Source organism: Oryctolagus cuniculus, chromosome 11 (genome assembly GCF_964237555.1).
Source record: "Oryctolagus cuniculus chromosome 11, mOryCun1.1, whole genome shotgun sequence".
Lineage (NCBI taxonomy): Eukaryota > Metazoa > Chordata > Mammalia > Lagomorpha > Leporidae > Oryctolagus > Oryctolagus cuniculus.
In genome coordinates, this window is record NC_091442.1 from 96,046,902 (window position 1) to 96,060,234 (window position 13,333).

Genomic DNA, 13,333 nt, shown 5'->3' on the forward strand with positions numbered 1-13,333 from the left:
CTGAAAGGTACAGATAGTGAATAGCAAAAGGTTTTGTGGTTTTTTTATTATTATTATTATGGAATTCACTCACCTGCATGTAGCAAAAGACCTTATAAAGTTCACTTTCTTTAGAATGACATTCAGTATTTCTAACACAAAGCTTTAGAGATTAGCATGTTTTTCAGCTACAAGCAGCAGAGAACCTAATAGTGATTTCACTCAAATGGAGATTCTTGTTTGTCCTACACAACAAGGGGTGTACGGGAAAGCAGTCCAGAGCTTCAGAGTAGCCAGATGATGTCAAAGAGGAATCATGTTCTTTCTGTGTCTCTCCACTGCCATCCTGCTAGAATGACTCATTCTTAGGATATCACACAGCCAGGACAGCTGCTAGACCTACAAGCATTCTTGTGTATTCCCCTAAGTATAAGGAGCAGGGGGATGAGAGCCCAAAGCAAGCAGGTCAGCATATCCTACAGCATATACCGTGCAATACCCTCTTCCAAGTACACTTAGATCAGTAGGTCTCTTGGCTCCCCTTTCTCATCATGCCCTTCTCCCTTCATGGATTGTTAACATTCCTCCATAAATCTTTTCTGACCCCCAACAGCCAGCGTGAATCTTGTCTTCTGTTAGGCCTGCTCAGTCCTTTCTCAGTTGCCCCTGTTGTGGCACTCAGCACATCCTTCTGTGGATTGCTACTCCACGAGAAGCAAACTCTCCAGGTCTGGAGTCATTATCTCCTTAGTGTTTGTACCACTTATGGCAGCTCATGCAGCTCTGGCACACGCATGCATCATGAAGGAAAGAGGTTGAGCTCCATGGCTTAATGCCTGTGGAAGATGAGAGAAAGAAAGGCAGCTCAAACCATTCAGGGGCAGGGGCATTGTGTTATGCTTTGTAGCTGGGTTGTCCTTGGGTCATGGAGGTTCCACCCTTAGAAGAGATGAGTTTGGGTCTCCTGGAGTGGATTAGTTTCCAGGAGAATGGGAGCCTGGCCCCTTTGCTTGAATCCATATTCCATATGCACCCCTCTGCCTCTCACACATGCTCCTACTGTAGTGGTACCATCCACCATGAAGCCCTCACCAGAATGGAGCAAATGTCAGCACCATGCTCTTGAGTATCCAGAACTGTAAGCTAAACAAACCTCTTTTCTTTATAAAGTACTCAGTCTCCAGAATTTCATTATTGCAACATAAAAGGAGCAAATGTGGATTAAAGGGGGCTATTGGGTAAGGAAGAAAAAGTATCCTTTGCCCTCTTAGAATTTCCAGCTAAGTTTAAGAATTAAATGGACATAAGACAGATTAACAAGAGAAAGAGCTTTATGAGAATAACAAGCTTTATGAGAATCTTTACATGTATATGGGGACTCTTATAAGAGAATGAAGATCTAAAGAGAAAGCCAGTGCAGATGCTTTTTACCTTTTGCTTAAAGAAACAATCAATTTGTGAAGAAATGACAAGGCAAAGAAGTTTGAGCAGCGCCAATAAGTTGTGGAGAAATCACTAGCAGATATATAGAATAGGAGAGAAAAGTAGTGGAAAGTCAAGGTTGTTCCGGTAAGGTTATTTCTACAGGTCCATTCCAGCATCAGCTCCCAGCTTCGGATGGTAAGGATGTTATTCCCTTACTGGTACAGAGAAAGCATCACGCTCATGGGAAACTCTATGGCCTATTTTAGGTTTATAAAAATGGGAGATCAGAAAGCCCTTCCTTCAATGGCTGTTTTCTCAAGTGTATCCAGCTCAAAGTAATCAACATGCCAAAGTGGTATATTTTAGGGTGACCTGTCCTGAACTCCTTTACAGCAGGTGACGGCACCATGGCACTGCCATCACCAGTACCAGGGGACTGCTGAGTGCTCTTCCAGACTTGCTGAGTGTGAGCTGATCACTGAACACACAGATAGAGAAAAAACAGCTATCCGGTTTCAGAAGAAAGGTCCGGATTTGAGTTGTAGATTTGTACAAAGACAAAAGAGCTGAAGGTTTCATCCACCGTCTGAAAAGACCTTGCGAAAGAGGCTGGAGCAAGCTCCGTAGAACAAGCATTTGTCAAGAGTGGTTCTGAGCAGTAACCCAAATCTGGCAACACCGAGGCTTCTGCCAGGCGGGAGCACTGGCCATCTGCTCACCCAGGTGGTCAGTGTGTCCTCGTGAGCAATGGCGATCAGCAAAGGGGGAACATTTTCAGTGCGAACTCTACATTTCAAACTAACTGTAGAAGCAAGCAGCAGCTATGCACTGCTACGAAGAAGTAAATAAACATTATAAATTAGAGAAAATGGACTCAAGTTTGCTGGATACTGGCTTAAATAAAGCAGAATTTGTTGAGCTACAAAAGAGCACAGATAGCTTTGGCTTTAGGCATGGCTGAATTCAGGGTCTATGTAATGTCCTTGGGACTCTGTCTCTCTATGTCCGTCTTTCGTCTCTATTCATTTTTTATTTTCTCTTAATATTGAGTTCACTCTCTCTTACTATGGATGACTTTCCTTGTACATCCAGGAAAGCCACGGAAGCAACTGAAATCTACATCATCTTTTTTTTTATAAATAGCTTGTGATACAAGACTAAGACAGAGCCCTTCTGTCTCAGTACCTAAATACCAGATCTCTAAGAAGAATCCAGTTGGCCTTTCTAGAGTTTCCTGCCTAACCCAAGCCAAGAAATAGATTACTCTGATTGTCTGGACTTGGGTCACATGCTAACATCTGGGAATTTTGGGGATCCCACATTAAAAAGTACTTCTATTAGCAGAGAAGGAGAAGTGGGGCAATAGATGAAAATGAGAAATGATCCTTTATAAGACCCTCTGCAAAGGCTTTAACCATTTGGGCTCTGCTTCCTTGTTAATAGATTCAGACAAACAGAGTTTATTGATTATTCCCCTGTGAAGACACATGTGATTCCCTACCCCTGCTGCCTGTGTGGTGTTTAGCTACTAAACAGTCTCTTTGCCTTCCAAACATATCCCAGGCAGAGGTACTGAATGGAGCCTTAGACAAGTCAGTCTCAAGCTCAGTTATTTTCAGTAACTGAATTCTACTCTAGTTGCCTTGTAATTACATCTGTTTTAGATATTTGCTCCTCCACAAGCCCTGCTGAGCTTCATCTTGGATTCCTGCTCTGTGTGTCATTTCTTATGGGCTGTGAATATTACTTTATTCTCTCCTGATATAACCCACTTACCAAATTCTCCACTCTCGCTCAACGGTTACCAGTACTAGGGCTGGCTGCAGCTGTATCTTGAACTTTGCCCACTTGCCAAGCCTTCTTCCTGTTGCCTATTTGTTGGACCACCCCTACACCACCTTTGAAGGCTGGTTCAATCTCTGAGTCTTACTGGCCAATTTTCAATTATGATAGCTACTAGCATTCCCCCAAAACATTTTTAGTTTCTAAGTGTCCAGGGTGATCAGACCCTATGGAACAGCACTCTGATAAACATTCATACTGTGTTTATTGCATTATAAACATTCGATCTTCTCTGTAGGATCATGCAGAAATAGGAAGAATTCTCAACTCCCCTGCTTCGTTGTCACAGAGCTTATACTACAGGGTATCAAAGTATTGAATCCCTCACAAACAGATCCTGCCCTTTCTGTCTGGGCTTCTTCGTCCATAGACTTCAGACTTTATCTTGGAGTAGCTACCATCTGGTCTTTCCATTGCTTCCATGGCTCTGTCTAGGTTCTTACACCTAAAAATTGCTTTCCCTTACCTTGAGGAAAAAAGAACTCAGCAAAAGATGCATACAAATAGACTCTCCCAAGTCTTTCCCATCAATATGTCAAATACACCTGGACATGAATTTGAACATAAGAACAGACATAGGATCAGGCTGTTACTTTTGGTACAAAAAAATAGTAAGTTACTAAAAAATATTTCCTAGTCTGGGTCTACATTACCAAAACATTCTTTGCCTATGTACTGGATTACCTCTCATATATACATCCTCTCTGCCGCAAGCACCACAGCAGGCACTGCTGAGGTACTGATTTCCATGTAGTCTTTGTCTAGCTTCACATGGGTGCTGACTGTGTCTCACCTGGACTCCCACCATTTACTTCTGACTTCCTGTCCAGGTCTTCTCTTATGCCAAGCCATAGTATACCTAGGGGTACCTGCTTGACACTAACATTATGACCCAGAGGTAAGAAGGTACTTTATGGCTTGGATATTGAATGTCTCCCCCAAAGCCCATGTATTGAAGTCTTGGTCTCCAGAATGCTACAGGAAGGAAGTAGAACTTTTATGAGGTGTGGCCTGGTGGGAGGTTGTCAGATCACTGGGGTATGACCTTGGAAAGTAGTTCTCACAAGGGGTTGTTAGAAAAGCCTGAGATTGACCCCATCCACTTTCTCTGTTCCTGACTCAAGATGGGACCACTCATTCTAATAAGTACTCCACTTGGCCTTCCACTGCCCTCAAGTCAATGTTAGACCTGAAACTCCTGAACTGTGAACAAAATAAACCTCTCCTCTCTATAAGAAATCCACCTCAGCAATCCCATTATGGTAACAAAATAAATTGACCAACACAATAGTTAGTGCCATGAGAATGCCCCTGACCAATAAATGACCAAAGCTAATATTGGAGAGTTCCCTTCTGGTGTCTTCTGGGCAGGCTTTTTTTTTTTTTTTTCGGGGGGTTGCGGGGGGAAGACATTTTAAAAGATTCCAATGAGATGGAAAAAAAGCAGTGGCCAAATCAATATCTCATCTATATATGGGCATTTCCTTATTCCCTACCTCATTCTTCCTTTCCAGAACCATTTTTCAAATAAAACGTCTCAGGCTCTACTTTCAGAGAAGTCTAAGACTTGGTTCCTTGGAAATTGTCTAAAAGAATAAAGGCGTGGAAGATAGTCTAAGTGCTTGGGCATCGTTTACCAATGTAGGAGATCAGGATGGAGTTAATGGTTTCTGGCTTCAGCCTGAGCCAGCCTTGGTTGTTGTAGCCATTTGGGGAGTGAACAGTAGATGGAAGATCAATCTCTCTCTCTCCCTCTGTCTCTCTCTCTCTCTCTACCTCTCTTTCTCAATCTGCCTTTCAAATAAATAAAATATTTTTAAATAATTATATGGATATATTCCTAAAATAAATACATCATTATTCTAGAACATGCATTTAACATTATCTCTACAAGGGGATGAATAAATGGGTTCTTATTTCTATCAAAGCAGAAACTTTCATTTAACAAGCTTTAAATAAAAATTGACTGTGAATGTATGTGTGTGTGTTTTAAAAAAAGTATACTATCCTTGATTTTTTTAATTCAAAATAATGAAAATATAAGTAAGTCCCTGGGATTAATTTGGAACAACAATGTAGCCATTCATATCATTAATTAACTGTAATTGTGTCTCAGATACTAGTTGACACTCCATGGGAGACTCTAAGCACACAGAATGCAGCCATACAGGATCAGAACAGATCTGTACCTTTAAACTTAGCCATCAACAATGTTAATGTTAATAATGATTAATCAACCAAAAAATAAATATTATTAATTTTTGAATGATAGATTTTGTAAGACTTATAAAAAAGGAAACTTGAATTTGTATAGTTTGTGTATACTCTTAAAAATATACCAATGGCAAAAAAAATCCTAGATTTTGCATGGAAAAAAATATTTTAATAGTGATTGATTCTTGGAAATAAGGATGTGAATGGTGGGATTTTTTATATTTAAAAAATTTGAAAGTAGAATAATTTGCTGAAAACCCTAACTCAAAAAGTGGAAGGGCTCTAAAGCTTTGCTAATAATTTTATAGGGATCATAAACACTCTGGACCCTTTCTGGAATCTATGAATCTCAGATCAGGAACTGAAAGGATAAAGGTCAGAAACTGAAATTATAAGGAGCAGTTATGAGTCTAGGTACCTGTCAATCAGCATTCCTAAGATGGTGGGAATACCTGGAAGTATTGGTACAAACCCTGCCCTGAAAATTGGGTGATGATGATAGCTGGGAAGATGAGATAGTCAGTGGCTATCAGAGAAGGGGAAGGCTTGAAGACAAATGACCCAACCCAAGTGCTTTTTACCCTTGAGGAGAGCCTTTCTTAAAAACATCCAATACACCAAAAGAGAAATTACAATATTACAAAGGGATGCTTTTCTCTAACAAGGAATTAACTTGAAATTATACTCTATTTAATGTCCCTAAATAATTGAACATGCAGATTTTCATGAGTGTGGCTCTGAGAATAAAAGGGGGAGCCTCCCTTGGAAACTACAATAAGTATTGATTCCTTAGCCATATTCTAAGTCCATTCAAATCCAACAGGATCCATGCAGCCTTTTCTTTCTATCCTATTTGTCATTATCTCTCTTCCTCTCCCAACCCCTTTTAGTCTCTGCCAAGAATATGGATTCACTCAGACCAGGAGAGGGGCAAGTCTAGCCTTCCTGGTGTATGAGGCCACAAAATAATTTGTTCTGGCCCTGACAAAGCAACTGCAGACTGGACTTGAAATTTAATGAATCTATAGCAGGCTAGTTTTTAAGCTGATAATTTTATATGCCTCACAAATAATGTTATAACTATCAAATGGCCCTCTGCAGAAAAAAGCTTCCCCACTCCTGATTTAGACTACCATTTTTTATGTTTAGTTTCTTTTATATCTACATGCAGCATTCACTAATTTAACAAACATTATTTACAAAACCTCTCCTAACTCTGAGGCATTGTGCTACATCTGGGTGTGAAAGATGGAAAACATAGGCTCCCTTCCCTCCAAAGACTTACATTCTAGTAGTTTATTATCTTGCTATATAATCATGTCCAAGTTCTTATCAGGTTTACACTTTGGTTGGATTTGATAATAACCTTAGAAGAATTGAAAAGGTAAGTAAGGGCCAGTGCTGTGCCTGCAGTGCCGACATCCCATCTGGGAGCTGGTTCATGTCCTAGCTGCTCCACTTCCCATCCAGCTCTCTGCTTTGGCCTGGGAAAGCTGTACAAGATGGCCCAAGTCCTTGGGCCCCTGCACCTGCTTGGGAGACCCAGAGGAGGCAGCCAATTGAGGAGTGACCAGCAGATGGAAGACCTCTCTCTCTCTCTTTTAGCCTCTCCTCCTCTCTGTGAAACTCTTTCAAATAAATAAATAAATATTTAAAAAGGCAAGTAAAACACTTATCTGAAACATGTTTAACATACCATTAGCTCATGGTAAGTGCTCAATCTCATTGAGCAATGAAGATCAAATTCTCAGTAGAGCTGGGCTTCTCACTATGTGTGGACAATGGGCCAGAGCCCTTTTAGAATCCATTCCTCATCTGTATAATGGGGCAGTAACATTGGCAAACTCACTTGGCTGATACCTCACCCTCGACTGGGTGAAGATTTAATGAGATAAAGCATGTAGAATCTTACCGCAGCACTCGTGCAGAGTGTGGCAGTTTGAGACTGTCCCTCAAGCTTAAAATAGTTAGAAATTCAATCCCCAATGCAATAATGTTCAGAGAGCTGGAATCGTTAAGAGGCGATTAGGTCATGAGGGCTGATGGGAGGAGACTTGCTATGAAAGGGAATTTTGTTGGTCTGTCAGTCTGTCTATCCATCTATTTATCTACCTATCTCTTAGCTTCCCTTCTTCTTTTTTACTTTCATTTAATGAATATAAATTTCCAAAGTACAGTTTATGGATTACAATGGCTTTTCCCCCCCATAACTTCCCTCCCACCCACAACCCTCCCCTCTCCCACTCCCTCTCCCCTTCCATTCACATCAAGATTCATTTTCAATTATCTTTATATACAGAAGATCAGTTTAGCATACATTAAGTAAAGATTTCAACAGTTTGCACCCACATAGAAACACAAAGTGAAAAATATTGTTTGAGTACTAGTTATAGCATTAAATCTCAATGTACAGCACATTAAGGACAGAGATCCTACATGAGGAGTAAGTGCACAGTGACTCCTGTTGTTGACTTAACAAATTGACACTCTTGTTTATGGTGTCAGTAGTCACTCTAGGCTCTTGTCATGAGTTGCCAAGGCTATGGAAGCCTTTTGAGTTTGCCAACTCTGATCATATTTAGACAAGGTCATAGTCAAAGTGGAAGTTCTCTCCTCCCTTCAGAGAAAGGTATCTCGTTCTTTGATGACCTATTCTTTCCACTGGGATCTCACTCGCAGAGATCTTTCATTTAGGTCATTTCATTTTTTTTTTCTTTTGCCACAGTGTCTTGGCTTTCCATGCCTGAAATACTCTCATGGGCTTTTCAGCCAGATCCGCATGCCTTAAGGGCTGATTCTGAGGCCAGAGTTCTTAACTTCTCTTTTTTTTTTTTTTTTTTTTGACAGGCAGAGTGGACAGTGAGAGAGAGAGACAGAGAGAAAGGTCTTCCTTTGCCGTTGGTTCACCCTCCAATGGCCGCCGCGGCCAGCGCGCTGTGGCCGGCGCACCGCGCTGATCCGATGGCAGGAGCCAGGAGCCAGGTGCTTTTTCCTGGTCTCCCATGGGGTGCAGGGCCCAAGCACTTGGGCCATCCTCCACTGCACTCCCTGGCCACAGCAGAGAGCTGGCCCGGAAGAGGGGCAACCGGGACAGAATCCGGCGCCCCGACCGGGACTAGAACCCGGTGTGCCGGCGCCGCTAGGCGGAGGATTAGCCTAGTGAGCCGCAGCGCCGGCCTTAACTTCTCTTCTAATCATCTTTCCATCCTAACAATCATATGGAGAGAAGAGGAGATTGCACAAGGCAGGACCCTCTGGCACAGAGCAGAAAGTGTCACCAGGTCATCGCAGTGCTTTCTGCCTCTCTCCCCTATTAGAATAGCAATTGCTTAAGAGCTACTGCTTGCTCTCGCTCTCTCACTCGCTCGCTCTCGCTCTCCCTCTCCTCTCTCTGTGTAACTCTGACTTTCAAATAAATAAATAAATCTTAAAAAAAAAAAAAAAATGGGGCTGGTGCTGTGGCGCAGCGGGTTAACGCCCTGGCCTGAAGTGCCAGAATCCCATATGGGTGCCGGTTCGAGACCTGGCTACTCCACTTCCAATCCAGCTCTCTGTTATGGCCTGGGTAAGCAGTAGAAGATGACCCAAGTCCTTGGGCCCCTCCACCCATGTGGGAGACCTGGAAGAAGCTCCTGGCTTTTGGCTTTGGATCAGTGCAGCTCCAGCCATTGAGGCCAATTGGGGAGTGAACCCTCGGACAGAAGACATCTCTCTCTCTCTCTCTCCCCTCCCTCCTTTCCTCTTTCAATGTAACTCTGACTTTCAAATAAATAAATAAGTCTTAAAAAAAAAAAAAGAGCCACCGCTGATACTTTGCAAGTAGTAGGGAGGCACTCATAGTTTTTGCTGGATGTGTAGAATGGATCATACGGTCAAGTGTGAGCCTGTGTTGAAACCAAGCAGCATGAGGCCCACATTTTGTCTGGAGGCATAAGTCCTGATGCAGTTGAAAAGGCAGAATATACCCTCAAGTAGTGGTCCATGGGGATATAAAAGCTGCAGGCCAAGTGAGAGAACCAGAAAAGTAGATCAACAATGATCAATGGTAGAGTGTTCCAGAAACAGGGAAAGAAAGAAATATCACAGGGATTAATTGCTTAAGTTACCTAATGGCAATAGGATTATTTTTGAAATGCATCTCACAGTCCCCATAAAACTACACATTGTATGGAGACAAATGGTTACCTGCTGAAGAGATAGAGCCTGGTTGACAGGCTGTGAGCGTACCTGAGGGAGGTGGAGGAAATCTATCCAGAGACAGATCTTCCAGGTCACTGAACTGCACAATCAGGAGACCCCATGGAGTCCCCCATAGACCTACAATGTGCCACCAGCCTACAAGCAACTGTCACACAGGAACACCAACACCCCAGCAATGTTGGCCCTGACACAACTAGAGTAAGGGCTAAAGCTATGTGGAAGCTGGGAGGAGCTGGTAAGAGATGCTGGTCCCTCCTCTCTGCCACACTGGACCCAGCGGAGGGCAGAGAGGAGGAGAGATACTATAAACCAGAATGAGATTCCAATGATACAGAATCAGTGTTTAAAATCGTAAATTCCAGGCCAGCTCTCTGCTGTGGCCAGGGAGTGCAGTGGAGGATGGCCCAGGTGCTTGGGCCCTGCACCCCATGGGAGACCAGGAAAAGCACCTGGCTCCTGGCTCCTGCCATCGGATCAGCGAGGTGCGCCGGCCGCAGTGCGCCAGCCGCGGTGGCCATTGGAGGGTGAACCAACGGCAAAGGAAGACCTTTCTCTCTGTCTGTCTCTCTCACTGTCCACTCTGCCTGTCAAAAATAAAAAAAAAATAAAATAAAATAAAATCGTAAATTCCTGGAATCTGCTCTAAATGTTGTTGTTGTCGCTCCCCCTCTTCGTGGAGGAACGACACTAAACCCTGCGCTGTTCTTTCATCTGCTCGGCCCTTCCCGGGTTTGCTGCTGGTTCTTCCCGGGTTGGCTACTGTCCCTTCCACCTCCGTGGAAGGGCGGTTCCCCCTGGCCACATTCCCCACTTCCGCGGGGGAGCGGCACACCGCCGGCCGGCTCTCTCGGGGGCTGCACAGGTGTTCCTTCGGATGTTCCCCTTAGATGTTCCTCGTGCATGCCGTCTCTCTCCTCCTTTATAGTCCTCTTCCACCAATCCCAACTCTGCTACCCACACGCCGAGTACGCTGCTCTCCTCCAATCAGGAGCAGGTCCCACAGTTTATTGGTTGAACTGGAGGCAGCTGTGTAGAAGCTGTTTTCTCCTCTCCCAGCGCCATATTGTGGGAGAGCAGATGCATAGAATAAGTCTTAATTCCAGTAACTTAGTCTAGTCCGAATTGCTCCCCACAGTTGTAAAAAGAAAAAGATACCAGACAAAAAGAAAAAGACATCAGGTCCTTGTTTATGCACCAAATACTTTTAGATCAACCATTTACTGAGAAATCAATAATAATAGAAATGAATATATGTACATATACACATATGAGGGCATTTCAAGTTCGTGGACAATGGAATTAATGATGAGTTTATTTTGGTAAAAAAAAATTGAAATGCATTTTGTTCATAATGTATGCTTTCCATGAACTTTTTGAAAACCCTTCATTTGCCTGTATGCAGATATACAAATGAACAATCAAGGATTTAAATACTTTTTTACCTTGAAAAAAAAAATAGCTACATACAATGGGAGTTTCTATTGTGCCCTGCATTGAACCAGCTGTATTAGTCATTAATCAATTTTATCCTCGCAGCAAATACCACATCATCTCTATTTCCAAAATAAGGAAATTAAGAATTTAAGAGACTTTGTGCTCGCATTGGCAGCACATACACAAAAATTGGAATGGTACAGAGATTAGCATGACCCATGCACAAGGATGACATGCAAATTCATGAAGCATCTCATATTGGGGGGGGGGGCATGGCATAGTAGCACAGTGGATTAAACCACTGCCTGCAAAACCAGGATCCCATATGAGTGCCAGTTTGACTCCTGGCATTTCCATTTGCAAACCAGCTCCCTGTTAATATACCTTGTAAATCAGTAGATGGCCCAAGTACTTGGACCCCTGCACCCACATGGGAGACGCAGATGGAGATCCAGGATTCTAGCTTCGAACTGGCCCAGACCTGGCTATTGGGTCGGTTTGGGGATCAAAGATTCTCTCTCTCTCTCTCTCTCTCTCTCTCTCTCTCTCCCCCCCATCCTTCCCTCCCTCCATCCCTCCCTTCCTGTTTCTCCCTCTCTCTGTAACTCTGCATTTCAAATTAACAAATCTTTCAAGAAATCAGAGACTTTAGGAGGTTTAACAAGTAGTTTGAGGTCATACAGTTTGTATCTAACATGTGACTCTTCCTGTTAACATCCTATCACTTATCTTAAACCAGGATTCATTAAATCATTTTAGTTCAACTTTCTGTCACTTGATTTTATAAATGTTCGAATTTAATCCCAAAGAAATGAAATACTTAAAGTCATTCTTATTTAGTAGCTGAGAACAGGTTTCTAACATAAAACATTCTACCAATGTTTACTATAATACTTATAACAAAGTAAACAAAGATTTAAAAAAAAATTGTTGCCAACTTGCCTATCAAGATGTTTTCTGCACTTTGGTTAGGGAGATCACAGGACAAGGGAGGTGGCCAGCCCCGGCAGTGCTCTTTGTTCAGAGTACAGAATACAGGGACCTTGTGAAATTCTAGCCTTCTTGTGGAGTTCAAAGGCATTGTCATCCTTTTTGGCATCAACATTGTAAAAGTGGATGCATTCCCAGCAACTGGCATACTAGACCCTGGACACAGCAAGTAAGTTCTTTTATGCCTTCACCCTGTGAAGATAATGCTAATGGACAGAAAGCCTTTGCTTTTCCTTCCAACTCACACTCATCCAACTTTTATTTGCATCTGTAATATAGATGCAGACAAATGGACTCATCTAGCATCTCTTCTGAGCTAACTGTCATGATATCATGACCTAGCATCAGATACCAAGGCCCAGTCATCTAGGTTAATCGCTCTGCATCTGCATGTTGTCTGACGCTTTGTGTTTTTTTTTGTTTTTTTTGTTTTTTTTGTTTTTTTTTTTTTTACAGGCAGAGTGGACAGTGAGAGAGAGAGACAGAGAGAGAAAGGTCTTCCCTTGCTGTTGGTTCACCCTCCAATGGCCGCCGCTGCAGCCGGCGCACCGCGCTGATCCGATGGCAGGAGCCAGGAGCCAGGTGCTTTTCCTGGTCTCCCATGGGGTGCAGGGCCCAAGCACCTGGGCCATCCTCCACTGCACTCCCTGGCCATAGCAGAGAGCTGGCCTGGAAGAGGGGCAACCGGGACAGAATCCGGCGCCCTGACCGGGACTAGAACCCGGTGTGCCGGCGCCGCAAGGTGGAGGATTAACCTATTGAGCCACGGCGCCGGCCTGACGCTTTGTGTTATTAACTCCTACTCATAGTTCAGGACTTGGCCCCTCGCCTCCCGGATCAGGGTTAGGGGACAAGACTCTGCTCACCCCTTTCTTGCTGACGGATGTTGCTGAGGGGCCTGTACAGAAATGCACCCAACACCATGGTATTTTCTGGCCCTCTATTCTATTAAATTCTAACTGGCTGCCCCCTCAGCAACACCACAGGGTCTAGCTCTCTCCCCCAGGAAGTCTCTGCCAGCCAGACCAGGCCCCATCTTATTCTCTGAACTTGTGAGGCAAGGAATCCTAAAAGGAAATACTGTGTTCATTCCCAAGTTGCTTTGTCTTCACAAGGGAAAAACAGTTTTCAGAGAAAGGTGAACCCAGCCAATCTGAGAAATCTTAGTTGATTATTTATGGTTACTTAACCTTCGAAATATTCCACTAAGAAGGGGAGGGGAAGTATTTAACAGTTCATAGCCCAGGTA

At 43.3% G+C, this 13,333-nt stretch overlaps 1 protein-coding gene and 1 non-coding gene across 4 annotated transcripts in view; one reads left to right on the forward strand and one right to left on the reverse strand.

Annotated features, from left to right (window-relative positions):
• The window catches only part of EEA1 (early endosome antigen 1), a 472,296-nt gene that overhangs the window by 368,548 nt on the left and 90,415 nt on the right, over positions 1–13,333 (reverse strand). The window lies entirely within an intron of this gene.
• On the forward strand, positions 11,254–11,357 carry LOC127491194 (U6 spliceosomal RNA). Its single transcript, XR_007919788.1, has one exon. It is a non-coding gene; the product is annotated as a U6 spliceosomal RNA (small nuclear RNA).